The sequence below is a fragment of the Elephas maximus genome, chromosome 1 (assembly GCF_024166365.1).
Source record: "Elephas maximus indicus isolate mEleMax1 chromosome 1, mEleMax1 primary haplotype, whole genome shotgun sequence".
Lineage (NCBI taxonomy): Eukaryota > Metazoa > Chordata > Mammalia > Proboscidea > Elephantidae > Elephas > Elephas maximus.
Window position 1 is genome coordinate 196,158,506 of NC_064819.1, and position 14,240 is coordinate 196,172,745.

Genomic DNA, 14,240 nt, shown 5'->3' on the forward strand with positions numbered 1-14,240 from the left:
GTAGAAGATCCAGGAAACATAAAGAACTCCCAAGAAGTAAGAACAAAACCGATTAAAAAAAAAAAAAAAAAATATATATATATATATGGCAACATGAACCTGGCTAGATTTCAGAATTGCTACAGAGTAGTGACTGCTGTATGCCTCCCTAGTGAGTGGGGGTGGCTATTGCAGCTATTGTATACCTGCCCCACAATTGTACACTGGGTATGTATAAGTTATAATGCTTAACCTTCATGCTTATAATTTTCAATTCTTTGCATTACACTTGGAATGAAATCTTAATTCTTCATCATGGTCTAAGCACTACATGATGTGGCTCCATGAGCCACTCTAACCCCAAGCCATGTGGTTCACTTCCTAGTTCATTTTGACCTAGGTACACTCGACTGTATTCTGTTCTTTGAACAAGCTAAGCTTTTTGTTAGTTTAAGGATTTGCATTTATTTATCCTTCAGAATAGAAAGATCTTCCTTTAGGTCCTTACATTGGTAGCCTCTTGTCATTTGTTACTACATTCAAAGATCATCTTCTTAGAGAGGCCTTCTCTGACCACATTTCTAATGCTGTCCACTCATACTCAGTACTCACTCCCATCACTCTATCATAATTACTCTATTTTCCTTACCACACTCACAACTATTTGAAATCATTAATTTGTTTACTTCAGTTTTGGTCTCCTCCTAAATTAGATTATATGCATCATGAAAGACAAAACCATTTTTGGTCATACCCACCACTAAGAATAGTGATTAGCATACATTTGAGATTTAGGAAGTACTTGTTGCATGAAGAAATGAGTGAATCCTGTTCTAATGAGCTCTAATTCTGCTAGAATAAGCGTAGCAAATACTGCTGATTAGTTGACCCTAAACCCATCAACAAAACCTTACTCCGTATCTTTCAATAATTACTTTAGGAATAGTCATGTGGCCCAGTTATAGACAAGAAGATGTAACTAGAAAACACAGGATGGAAATTCTTTGAAAACCCTTTAATAGGTCAAATGTTGTTGGCACGAACTTTTCGGCCTTTTACTCTTTCTTCTCCTTCCTGACTAGAACAAGTAATATGAGATGGGGAAGTAAAACAACTATCTTGCAAACAGAAGGACAAACCTATATGAGAAGGATGGCAAAAAGGAGTGATAATACGAAACAAACCTCACAGAATGGGGGAAAATTGTTTATCTAAGTAATTTTGGAAATCAGTGGAGTCTTTAAGACTAAAGGCAAAAGGAACTGTACACAGGCACGTACTCTGGCTGGTAAAGTGATTTCCCATGGGGATATGGGTTACCAATTTTTATATGGATACACGTTTATACTGGCGTTGAACAATTAAGCAAATGGACGGTGGATGGTAGGTGCCAAATTTTTCATGTTTGGAGTGGGAGGTTAGAGATAAACAAGGGTAGGAAGCTAGAATGGATTAGTATTGGAGAAATCAATATGACCTCATGTTTAGCTTAATATAGACACAAATGCACACATATAGAAATTTTTATAAATAAGTGTGTGTATATATGTATATGGGATACTATACACACCTGTTTCCTTTATCATCTGAGAGAGCCTCCAAATAACAACATCACAGTAGCAACAAGTAAACCTAGTCCACAGATCTTGGTTTCTAATATTGTTCTCCAATAAAATGAACTAGGTTTCCTTGGAGAAGTGGCTGATTTTAGGACTAGGGTAGAAAATATACAACGTGAACCTGGAGCATCTTGTAGTGTCAGAAAGGAAGTGCTCAAAACAAAGCAAAGCAAAACAAAAATCCACGATGATGGCGTACATCAAAGGGACAGAGGAGCCAAGTGAAATAATTCTCAATAGCCAAATCTGGAAAAATGTGAGCAACAAAATTAATGACATAGTATTGGATTATAACCCAAAGTACAAAATAAATATTCATGAGTCCATATCGATAGAAGTAAATCACTGAATAACTAATGGGAGAAAACAAACAGCCTGTGCAAAAGAATTCCAAATAATTTATGTAGATACTCTCTCTCTCAAGGAGGTAGAGTTTAACTTCTCACTCTTTAAGTGTGGCATGTGTGTAGTGACTTACTTCAAAGTGTACAGTATGGATAGGGGGAAAAAGGTTAACTTTACAGTGGAAAAACATAACAAACACTACCTTAGCCAGGTGATCAAGGTCAACGTCAAAAATGCATGTTTATAGCATGTATCCTTAATATAATGTGACGGAATAGTATTTCACTTCTGTCTTCTTCCTCTCCAAAACCCTAAATCCCAGCCTAATAATGAGAAAACATCAACAAACCCAAACTGAGAGATATTCTGAGAAATACCTGACCAGTTCTCCTCAAAACTGTCAAGGTTATCAAAAGCATGGAAAGTCTGAGAAACTGCCACAGACAAGATGAACCTCAGCAGAAAATGATGACCAAATGTAACGTGATATCCTGAACGGAATCCTGGAACAGTAAAAAGACATTAAAAAACAACTAAGAAAATCTAAAGTATGAAGCTTAGTTAATAATGTATCCTTATTGTATGTTTGTTGTTATTGTTAGATGCTGTCGAGTCGGTTCTGACTCACAGTGACACTATGTACAACAAGATGAAATACTGCCTGATCTTGTGCCATCCTCACAATTGTTACTATGTTTGAGACCACTGTTGCAGCCACTGTGTCAATTCATCTCATTGAGGATCTCCCTCTTTCTCATTACCCTCTACTTTGCCAAGCATGTTGTCCTTCTCCAGGGCCTGGTCTCTCTTGACACCATATCCGAAGTATGTGAGGTGAAGTCTCACCATCCTCCCTTCTAAGGAGCATTCTGACTGAACTTCCAAGACAGACTTTGTTCATTCTTCTGGCAGTCCATGGTACACGCAATATTTTTTGCCGACTCCATAATTCAAAGGCAACAACTCTTCTGCAGTCTTCCTTGCTCATTGTCCAGCTTTCTCATTCACATGAAAAAAAAAAAATTTTTATTTTATTTTATTTTTTTCATAAGGCAGTTGAAAATACCATGGCTTGGGTCAGATGTAGCATAGTCCTCAAGGTGATATCTTTGCTTTTTATCACTTTAAAGAGGACTTTTGCAGCAGATTTGCCCAATGCAATACATTGTTTGATTTCTTGACTGCCATTTTCATGGACATTGATTGTAAATCCAAGTGAAATTAAATCCTTGACACCTTCAATATTTTCTCTGTTTGTTGTGGCTTTGCTTATTGGTCCAGATGCGATCTATATTGCATCAATATTGGTGAAATAGGGTGCACAGTATATGAGAATTCTTTTTACTATCTTTGCATCTTTTTCTGTGAGGCTAAAAACTATTCTAACAAACTTTTATTTTTTTAAGAAAGTAATTACGGAAGGAACTGAGCGCTAATGGCATCACAGAGTTGCTATACCAATCCTGGTTTACCTATCACTGGACTTCTTAGGGCATCAGGCAAATTCCTATGTGTTTAAATTACTCTTGATATAATTTTGCACTCCTCCCTGACAGAGCAATGCAAAGATAAATGGTTATACTGGGTCTCAGAGGTGTACAAAAAGAATGTCAGAGCTGAGGAAAAAAAGCATCCTAGAAAAGACTAAGTCCTTTCCGAGACAGAATCATTATTACCTGTTCCTGGCTTCCAAGGCCATAATTATGTGAGTAGCTGCATTTTTTCTTTTTTTAACGGAGAGAATAGTTTGCTTTCCGTAGCTGGAGAAAAATCCCTAATTGTTGCTGTAGGTTGTTTTATGGGAAATAAAGAAGGATACTTAAAAATATAGAGATTAAAATCTATGGATGTCCAGACATAGCAAATGAAGTATGGTGAGGACAAGGGGGAAAAACAAGGCTGAGAGTATTTGGAATGGCATTTTTAAGGTCTATAGCGGAAGGAGGTCATTTGGATACAAAAGTTCATACTACCATATGAAGAATCTCTGGTGTTATCTATGATCCTCAGAGAGCTATTCTTGTTAGGCAAATTTGAAGACCCTACTATCTGCACGACAAAAAAAAAAAAGGAGGTGAAAAATCTGGCAGCCCCTTTTTCGTCTCTGAGATTTTGTGTATCTCTGAGCAGAAGCCACAGAGGGGCAGTACATAAGTGAATGTCTCATGGGATTCCACGGGAAGGGTCTGGGCCCTCTTGTTAAGTGCTTGGACGGCTCAGCAGTTTATTGTCCAAGGTCAAGGATGCCACATGCAAAGCATCATTTAAGGACAAATAAAAGGAAGTGGACTTAGGTTAGAAACCCAGATATCTGTATCTGAAGGGAAGACCAGTCAGAACCAGTTACCACTGAGCTGATTCCAAGTCATGGCAACCCTGTGTGTGTCAGAGTAAAAATGTACCCCAAACCGGCTAGCTTTTTTGGAAACCGATCATCAGGACTTTCTATCTTGGCCCCTCTGGGTGGATTCAAATTTCCAGGCTTTCGGTGAGTGCGTTCACCTTTTGCACCACCAACGGACTATGGAGAGGAAGCAGAAACAACACAATAAAAATTCTATGAGGTCAGAAATAGAGAAGCAGAATGTGGTAACCTAGCAAAGCCATAGCAGGAGAAGGCGGTAAAACAGAAGAAAAGTCGTGATTTTTGTTCCTGGGCTATTAAGGAGGAATGCCCCAAAACAGATCACTGCACAGAGGAGCTAACGTTTGTTTGCTTCTAGCTGTAACTCACCAGTTGGAAGTATGTGAAGGCAATCCCTATAGGCTTGTAATAAAGTGGATATGGCGGTCCAGTTGTGGTCCCAAACTTTGACACCCTAAGAATGGAGAGGCTTTAGAGATAAACTTTGCATTTTATTCCTTTCTCAGAAAGCTTCATGTCTCATTTCATAAATTAAAAACTTGGCATGATATATTTAATTGTAATTTCCTTCCCGGCCTATGTAAAGTTCAATCTGAAATAATTTCAAAGTGTTTCATTTTAATGACTGAAATGTGTATTCAATTCCTATAAAGATCCAAAGCTCTATTCCAAATGCAGCTGACATTCTCCAGCACATCATTTAAATTTCTCCTAGTAATTTTCAGCCTTCTGTGAGACAGTTATATTACATTGCCTCAGGCATTCTGCATATTTTGTTGATTTTAACATTTAAAGCCCTGGTAGTTTTTATTCTCTCATGATGCCCCTGTTCGTGTCCCATATTTCTCTCCACTTCTCTTTAGGAAGGAGAGAGAAAACTTAAATAATTTGTGGGATTCATTTACATACATAAAATGCCATTTCTCTAAGATGGGGACTTGTGAGGGTTTGAGACGGAAGCATTGATGAAGATATCAGTAGTCAAGAGAGCTTGCTCTGGTTACAATGGCTGTGGAATTCTTCTATCTGCTATGTATAAATACTCAAAATGTAAGCTGAAGACTAGAATCACTTTTAAGCATTTTAGGAAACAAAAGAATTAAAAAATAAAAACAGAATTAATAAAACCACTATATTATTTGAAATCTCTTAGATAAACTGATAGGAAAGATGTGGGGGAAAAAATGATAAAGTCCTCCATGTCTCTGGCTTTTCAAAGATAAACTCTGTTGAGTGGAAAAGAAACACTTGAATGAAAACAAGACAAAAGAATAAAAATAACCTGATCAAAAAGCAGGGCCAAGAGCCATTATATCTGCTGAAATTTTCTAGAGAGCTCCATTCCAATGTATTAGTATGAAAAGAAACTGTCAGCCCCGTATCTACTTATAATATATATGTTATATATTTCACATCTTAACGTCTAGACTATGATACATCCATAGGGTCACTATGAGTCAGAATTGACTCGACAGCAGTGGGTTTTGGTTTATGACACATATTCCCAGGTGTTTTTAAACCTTCAATAGTAATATTCCTTCTAAGTATTTTGGTTCTTAATATTCTCTGAGATCTAGATTTTTTTTCTGTTCATCCATCAATGCATTCATCCCTCTAACACTTATTGAGAAGTACCAGTGTGGTAGATTAAGTAAGGCCACAAATTCTTTGACACTTCTCCCACTGAGCCTGGGGTCTATGTCCCCTCCTTTTGAATCTAGGTGGTCTCTGCAACTGCACTGACCAATTAGAATATTAACCAAGCAGAATTAACGTCCTTCCATTTTTTGAGTCAAGCTTTAAGAGACTGAAAGTTTTTACTTCCTTTCTCTTGAAATGTTTGCTGTAGAGGAACTCAGATACCATGCTAGAAATTGGATGACACTGAGACTACCATAGTATGAAGAAGTCCAAGCTAGCCACATGGAGAGGACGTGTAGAAAGAGAGGGTGACCAGTCCAGGTGTTAGATATGTAAGGGATGAAGCTTTTTGATGACTTCAGCCACAACTCATCTGACTGCAACCATATGAGTGTCTGTCAACAAAGATTCATGAAAGATAAAAGCTAAATTGTTATTCTGAGCAACTACGTTTTGGGGTGGATTGTTACATAGCAATAGATAACCAGAACTAGACCAATGTAGACTGCTACGAGGGTACAAAAAAAAACATAAAACAAGAATGCTTCCCTCAGAGAAAAAGTAGAAAAGAGTTTTAATTAACATTGTGAGGAATATTATAAAAGTAGCGTGAACTAAATCTACAAGGTCAAAGAGGAATAAGGGATTAAGATGTCCAGGATCAGGTTTCAGAAAAGTTCATTGCTGAATAAAATAGATGATTGTGTTGTGTGAATCACTTATATACACTAAACGTCAGTATCTTAGTTTGTAAAATGTTATAAAGATTAATTCATGTAAAATACAGTCTAGTCTATAATATGTGGTCAATGATATATATTAGTTGCTACTATTATTGTTATTGTTTTATCAGCAGCACTAGCAATGAAAAGCACCTCCATCTCTAGATATAGCTGAAAAGGAACAGCAGCACTCCCAAGTGAGGTTTGCTAGCCATTGGTGAAAGAAGAGTCTGTAGCTATGTTCTTGTGAGCATCTTTGATCTTCAACAGCAATCACTGCTACAGTTCATGCTACTCTGTTTCCAACAATTTTTACTAAACAGCATTTAGAAGACAGATTATGGCATTAAAAGTTGGTTGAAAAAAACTTTTTTTTAAAAGTGGATTCAAATCCTGGCTCAAACATGTACTGGCTATGTGACTTTATGTGATTCAGTTGTCTTATCTCTACAACAAACAAACAAAAGATAATTCCCTCAAAAAGTTTTCATAAGAATGGAATGAGATAATGCATGTAGTCTTAACATATGGTATTGAATGTGAGCTGTTATTATTACTATTGGCAATTAATGGTAATACAGTCCCTACTACATGCCAGTCATTAAACAAGTCTGAGTTGTTTGATAAACAAAACAAAAATACAACTGGACCAATAAGCAATATTATGTAAATGGAATAAATACTGAACTTGTCAAGGATTTCATTTTACTTAGATCCAAAACCAATGCCCACAGAAGCAGGAGTCAAGAAATCAAACGATGTATTGCATTGGGCAAATCTGCTACAAAAGAAATCTTTATAGTGTTAAAAAGCAAAGATGTCTCTTTGAGACCTGGGATGTGCCTGACTCAAGCCATGATATTTTGAATCGTCTTGTATGTGTGCAAAAGCTGGACAATGAGCAAGGAAGACCGAAAAAAACTGATGTCTTCGAATTATGATGCTGGCAAAGAATACTGAATATATCAGAAGAATGAACAAATCTCTCCTGGAAGAAGTACAGTCAGAATGCTCCTTAGAAGCAAGGATGGAGAGATTTCATCTCACATACCTTGAATGTGATATCAAGAGCAACCAGGCCCTGGAGAAGGACATCATGCTTGGTAAAGTAGAGGATCAGCAAAAAAAGAGGAAGACCCTCAATGAGATGAGTGGACACAGTGGCTGCAACAATGGACTCAAGCATAGCAACAGTTGTGAGGATGGCACAGGACCAGACAGTGTTTATCGTTTTGTTTTACCTAGGGTCACTATGAGTTGCATACGACTCAATGGCACCTGCAAAAACAGCAGTTGTAGTTATTATTATTTCACCTCTATGGATCAGAAAATTGAGGTTTGGACACAATTATTTGCCCACTGCCACCTAGCAAGTAGCTGATAAAGTCAGACTTGAGCCCACAGCTAGCTGATTTTACCCTCATTCCCTTTCTACTATGTCATTCTTTCTTTAAAAAACAATAAAATTAACATAAACAGGATTAACCCACTTTTATTAAGGTTGTCCGATTTCACTAATAAAAGTAAAAAATATTCATTGTTTTTCCAAAATTCAAATTTAACTGAATAGCCTGTATTTATCTGGCAACCTCACACCTTCAGCTTTTTGCCTAAACTCATTTTTGTTTTTTGCTAACAACTGAAAATCAGAGATCTCACCTTTGGGCATTTGTTAGATAAAATTTAGTTGAGAGGTGGAATATGTTCTGGTATTAGATATTCTCCCAACCATAACCCCCAGTAAACCCAGTGCCGTCGAGTCAATTCTGACTCCGACTCATAGCGACCATATAGGACAGAGTAGAACTGCCCCATAGAGTTTCCAAGGAGCGCCTGGCGGATTTGAACTGCTGACCCTTTGGTTAGCAGCTGTAGCACTTAACCACTATGCCACCAGGGTTTCCCTCTCAACCATAGATTCACAAATTATTACCCAAACCAGTTGAAGAAAGAACCTCTACCGAGGTTTGGGTCAGGTTCATGTCTCAAAATGCTTTTGGAATGGAAACAGCAGTCAAGGATCCTCAGGAATCTTTCGTAAGGAAAGATCTGTGCAGCAAGAAAACACGTAATAAACAATGCGTACAGAAAATATAAAGCAACAAGAACTTTGTGTGGCTATCTGGCAACATAGAAATTAACACTTTTCTTTCTTCTACGTTGTTGTTATTAGGTGCCATCAAGTAAGTTCCAACTTATAGCAGCCCTATGTAAAACAGAATGACACACTGCTTAGTCCTGAGCCATCCTCACAATCAATCGTTCTTATGCTTAAGCCCATTGTCGCAGCCACTGTGCCAATCCGCCTCATTGAGGGTCTTCCTCTTTTTTGCTGACCCTCTACTTTACCAAGCATGATGTCCTTCTCCAGGGACTGGTTGCTCCTGATAACATGTTCAAAGTACTTAAGACAAAGTTTTGCCATCTCTGCTTGTAAGGAGTGTTCTGGCTGTACTTTCTTTAAGACGATTTGTTCATTCTTCTGGCAGGCCGTGGTGTATTCAATATTTTTATCAACGCCGTAATTCAAAGGCATCAATTCTTTTTCAGCCTTCCTTATTCATTGCCCAGCTTTTTTTTTTTTTTTAAGGTGACTGAAAATACCTTGGTTTGGGTCAGGTGCAACTTAGCCTTCAAAGTGATATCTTTGCTTTTTATCACTTTAAAGGTGTCTTTTGTAGCAGATTTGCCCAATGCAATACATCATTTGATGTCTTGTCTGCTGCTTCCATGGGTGTTGATTATGAATCCAAGCAAAATTAAATCCTTGACATCTTCAGTTTTTTCTCCCTTTATCATGATGTTGATTATTGGTCCAATTGTGAGGATTTTTTTATTTTAATGTTGAGATACAATCCATATGAAGGCTGTAGTCTTTGATCTTCATCAGTAAGTGCTTCAAGTCCTCTTCATTTTCATCAAGCAAGGTTGTATCATCTGCATATTGCACGTTCTTAATAAGTCTTCCTCCAATCCTGATGCTGCATTCTTCTTCATATAGTCCAGCTTCCCAGGTTATTTGCTCAGCATACAGATTGAATAAATATGGCTGAAAGGATACAACCCTGACACACACCTTTCCTGACCTTAAACTACACAGAATCCCCTTGTTCTGTTGGAACAAGTGCCTCTTGATTTATTTACAGGTTACTCATGTACACAATTAAGTGTTCTGGGATTCCCATTCTTTGCAGCGTTATCCATAATTTGTTATGATCCACACAGTCAAATGCCTTTGCATAGTCAGTAAAACACAGGTGAGCATCTTTCTGATACTCTCTGCTTTCAGCCAAGATCCATCTGACATCAGCAACTATATCTCTCATTCCACATCTCTTCTGAATCCGATTTGAATTTCTGGCAATTCCCTGTGGATGTACTACTGCGATCATTTCTGAATTATCTTCAGCAAAATTTTACTTGCGTGTGAAATAAATGATATTGTTTGATAATTTCTGCATTTGGTTGGATCATCTTTGTTGGAATGAGCATAAATATGTATCTCTTCCAGTTGGTTGGCCTCGTAGCTGTCTTCCAAATTTCTTGGCATAGACGAATGACCACCTACAGTGCTACATCCATTTGTTGAAACATCTCAGTTGGTATTCTGTCAATCCTGGGGCCTTGTTTTTCCCCATTACCTTCAGTGCAGCTTGAAGTTTTTCCTTCAGTACCATCAGTTCTTGATCATATACTACCTCCTGAAATGGCTGAACATCGACGAATTCTTTTTGGTACAGAGGCTCTGTGTATTCCTTCCATCTTCTTTTGATATTTCATTGTTTTTCAATATTTTTCCTTTAGAATCCTTCAATTTTGCAACTCAAGGCTTGAATTTTTGTTCAGTTCTTTCAGCTTGAGAAATGCCTAGTGTTTTCTTCCCTTTTGGTTTTCTAACTCCAAGTTTTCGCACATTTCATTATAATACTTTACTTTGTCTTCTCAAGCTGCCCTCTGAAATCTTCTGTTCAGCTCTTTGACTTCATCATTTCTTTCTTTTGCTTTAGCGACTCTATGTTCAAGAGCTAGTTTCAGAGCCTCTTCTACATCTATTTTGGTCTTTTCTTTCTTTCCTGTTTTTTTAATCACCTCTTGCTTTCTTCATGTATGAAGTCCTTGATGTCATTCCACAACTCATCTGGTCTTTGGTCATTAGTGTTCAACGTGTAAAATCTATTCTTGAAATGGTCTCTAAATTAGGGTGGGATATACTCAAGGTCGTACTTCAGCTCTTGTGAACTTGTTCTAATTTTATTCGGCTTCAACTTGAACTTGCAAATGAGCAATTGATGGTCTGTTCAGAAGTCATCCCTTGGCCTTGTTCTGACTGATGATATTGAATTTTTCCATCATTTTTTTTCCACAGATGTAGTCGTCGATTGGATTCCTGTATATTCCTTTCAGAGAGGTCCATGTGTACAGTCGCCATTTATGTTGCAGAAAAATGGTATTTGCAGTGAAGAAGCCATTGATCTTCCAGAATTCTGTCATGTGATCTTTGGCTTCCTTTCTATCCCCAAGGCTGTATTTTACCAATCCTTTTTTCTTTACAACTTTCACATTCCAATCACCAGTAATGATCAATTCATCTTGATTACATGTTTGGTCAATTTCAGACTGTAGAAGTTGGTAAAAATTTCCAATTTCTTCATTTTTTCCTTAATGGTTGGTGTATAAATTTGAATATTAGCTGTACTCACTGGTCATCCTGATAAGTGTGTGGATGTTATCCTATCACCGACAGCGTTGTACTTCAATATAGATCTTAAAATTTTTTTTGACAATGAATGTAACTCCATTCCTCTTCAAGTTGTCATTCCCACCATATGATTGTCCCACTCAAAATGGCTAATACCGGTCCATTTCAGCTCAGTAATGCCTAGGATATCAATGTTTATGCATTCCATTTCATTTTTGAGGATTCTAATTTTCCTAGACTCACATTTCACACATTCCACGTTCTTATTATTAATAGATGTTTGTAGTTATTTCTCATTTTGAGTTGTGCCACACTGGCAAATGAAGGTCCTGAAAGCTTGACTCCATCCACATCATTAAGGTCAACTCTACTTTAAGGAAGCAGCTTTTCCTCAGGCATCTGTTGAGCGCCTTCCAACCTGAGGGGCTCATCTTTTGGCACTATATCAGTGTTCCACTGCTATTCATAAGGTTTTGACTGGCCACTTTTTTCAGAAGTAGACCACCAGGTTCTTCTACCTAGTCTGTCTTAGTCTGGAAGCTCTGCTAAAACCTGTCCACCGTGGGTGACTCTGCTGGTATTTGAAATAGTGGTTGCATATCTTCCAGTAACAAGCAATCCACCACAATACATCAAACTGACAGATGAATGATGGCTTTCTTGTACGGCTGGGAGAAATTCCAAACCCACTTACCAAGCCCCAGGTAAATACTTTGACCATTCCACTATTCATGTTGAAGCGCCACACGGACAGAATAGACTGTCATTACCATATCTGTAACATAAAATACAATGGACCAAAGTTTGATGCAAAGCTATATTACAGCATCATCATCATCACTCTCATCATCATCACTCTCATCATCATCATCATCATGTTACATCTATTTGCATTCTGCATCATCTTAGGAATTCCATTCAGTGAGAAAATCATAAAACAAAGGAAACCTTTTGAGGAAGGCAACAGAAGCCCTAACTAAGATTTAGTCACAGGGAAGGGCAGTGGAGTCCATGAAATAAATTTATAAGAGACAGAAGCAGAGGTTGACACACAGGAAATGAAAGAAAGCAATTTTGGATCTGTGAGCTGGAAAAACTGGAAGGAGGCATGCACTCTGGGGAAATACATGCATCTAAAGAGCTGCAACCCTGACAGCCAGGCCAGCTTTTGCATGGAGCTCTCTTAACAGCATATCTCTGGAGGCATGGGGTTATCACCTCTGACCAGGCCAGAAATCTGAACTAGCAGCCAATAAGAAAACAAACAAACAAAAAAACCCACTGCGTTGAGTCGATGGATCCCAACTCAGTGACCTTATAGGACATAGTAAAGCTGCACCTCACAGTGACCCTACAAGACATAGTAAAAGTGCCACAAGGGGTTCCCAAGCCTGTAAATCTTTACCGAAGCCGACTGCCACATCTCTCTCCCTCAGAGCAGCTGGTGGGTTTAAACCCCTGACCTTTGGTTTAGAAAACCAGCGCTTGACCACTGTACCAGCAGGGCTCCTTTCCGCATCTGTAAAATGTTAATGGCAGTGTCTATCTCATGTCTATTGCACCAGCTAAAGTACTCAGTAAATGCTCACTGTTAATATTACCTATTATCCACTGTAGAAGAGAAGAATTTTTGCTTTATTAAAATAAAAGAAGCTGTAGTCTTGGGCACCAGGAACAGTTTTGAGTCTGGAATTTCCCGATTACACTGAAGGAGTGAGGGGGAGTTTCTCTGAAGGACCATCTGTCCTAAGCAGCTGAAGGAAACACAACCTTCTCAGCCTTCCCTGTAACTCTGAAACCGGTTCTCAGGCATAGTGGTGTAGCAGGGTGCTGGAGCACCTCAGAGAAACAAACAAAATGGTGAGCACGGGGCACTCTCCAACATCAGGGCAGGCATCTCGGGGTCAGCTCCAGCGCTGGGATCTGGGAGTAAATATGACTGGCTACGGTGGCCAATGATGAACACACGAAATTCCTTCACATGTAAGGGGAAGGGGGAGGTTCTGACAATGACTGAAAGCTGGTAGAACTTTACTCTTCAGGTACCACCTCAAAGTGTGACGTGGTATTCCTCACACAGACACAGGAAAAAAACAGTAGCATCGAGTATTCTTTCTGTGAAGAGCAGAGAGCATACTGCTCAGGTAAAAAGAGAGGGAGAAATATATATTCTCTTGTAGGTCACTGGTATGAATGCTTCCTGTAGTTTCGCTTTTGAGGAAAAAAAGACACAAATTCTACTTCTTTCTCTGCAACAGTTCTATTTTGCCTTAGGCAGTATAACATGTTTTAAAATTTTTAGCAAGTCTTAGATATGGCTGAGTTAGGAATTTATAATAGAATAGTAATGTGTGACATTTGATTAAAAAAAAAACTGACATAGAACATTTCTTTACCCTTTTAGTAGACTTTAAGTTCCAAAGACACTTTGGAAAAGGTAAAAATATAAGAGCAAAACATAATTTTACATATGTTTTTCAACAATCTTCCTCTTGATGATTCATCTTGTTTTTGTGATTCACTGTTTGAGTGTTTGACACTGAGGCAATTAACTCTTAATTTTTTTTTTTTTTTGTAACGTGCAGCCTCCTGGTGAAAGCACATTTACCGCTCTTTGCTGTTTCCTTCTCCTCCATCAGTTCTTATCATAAATACAGTAGTTACAGTTCATAAAATGACAGTATACGGCGCTCTTTCCAACACTTTTAGAAACACATTTAGTGGTATGTTTGTGGATGGCAAAAAGATGTCAGTGCATTTATCCATCTGCCTTGCCACTAAATTGTAGATCAATGCAGGGTATTTGCTGTATACTGCACATTATAAGGAAACCCTGGTGTCATAGTGGTTAAGTGCTACGGCTGCTAATC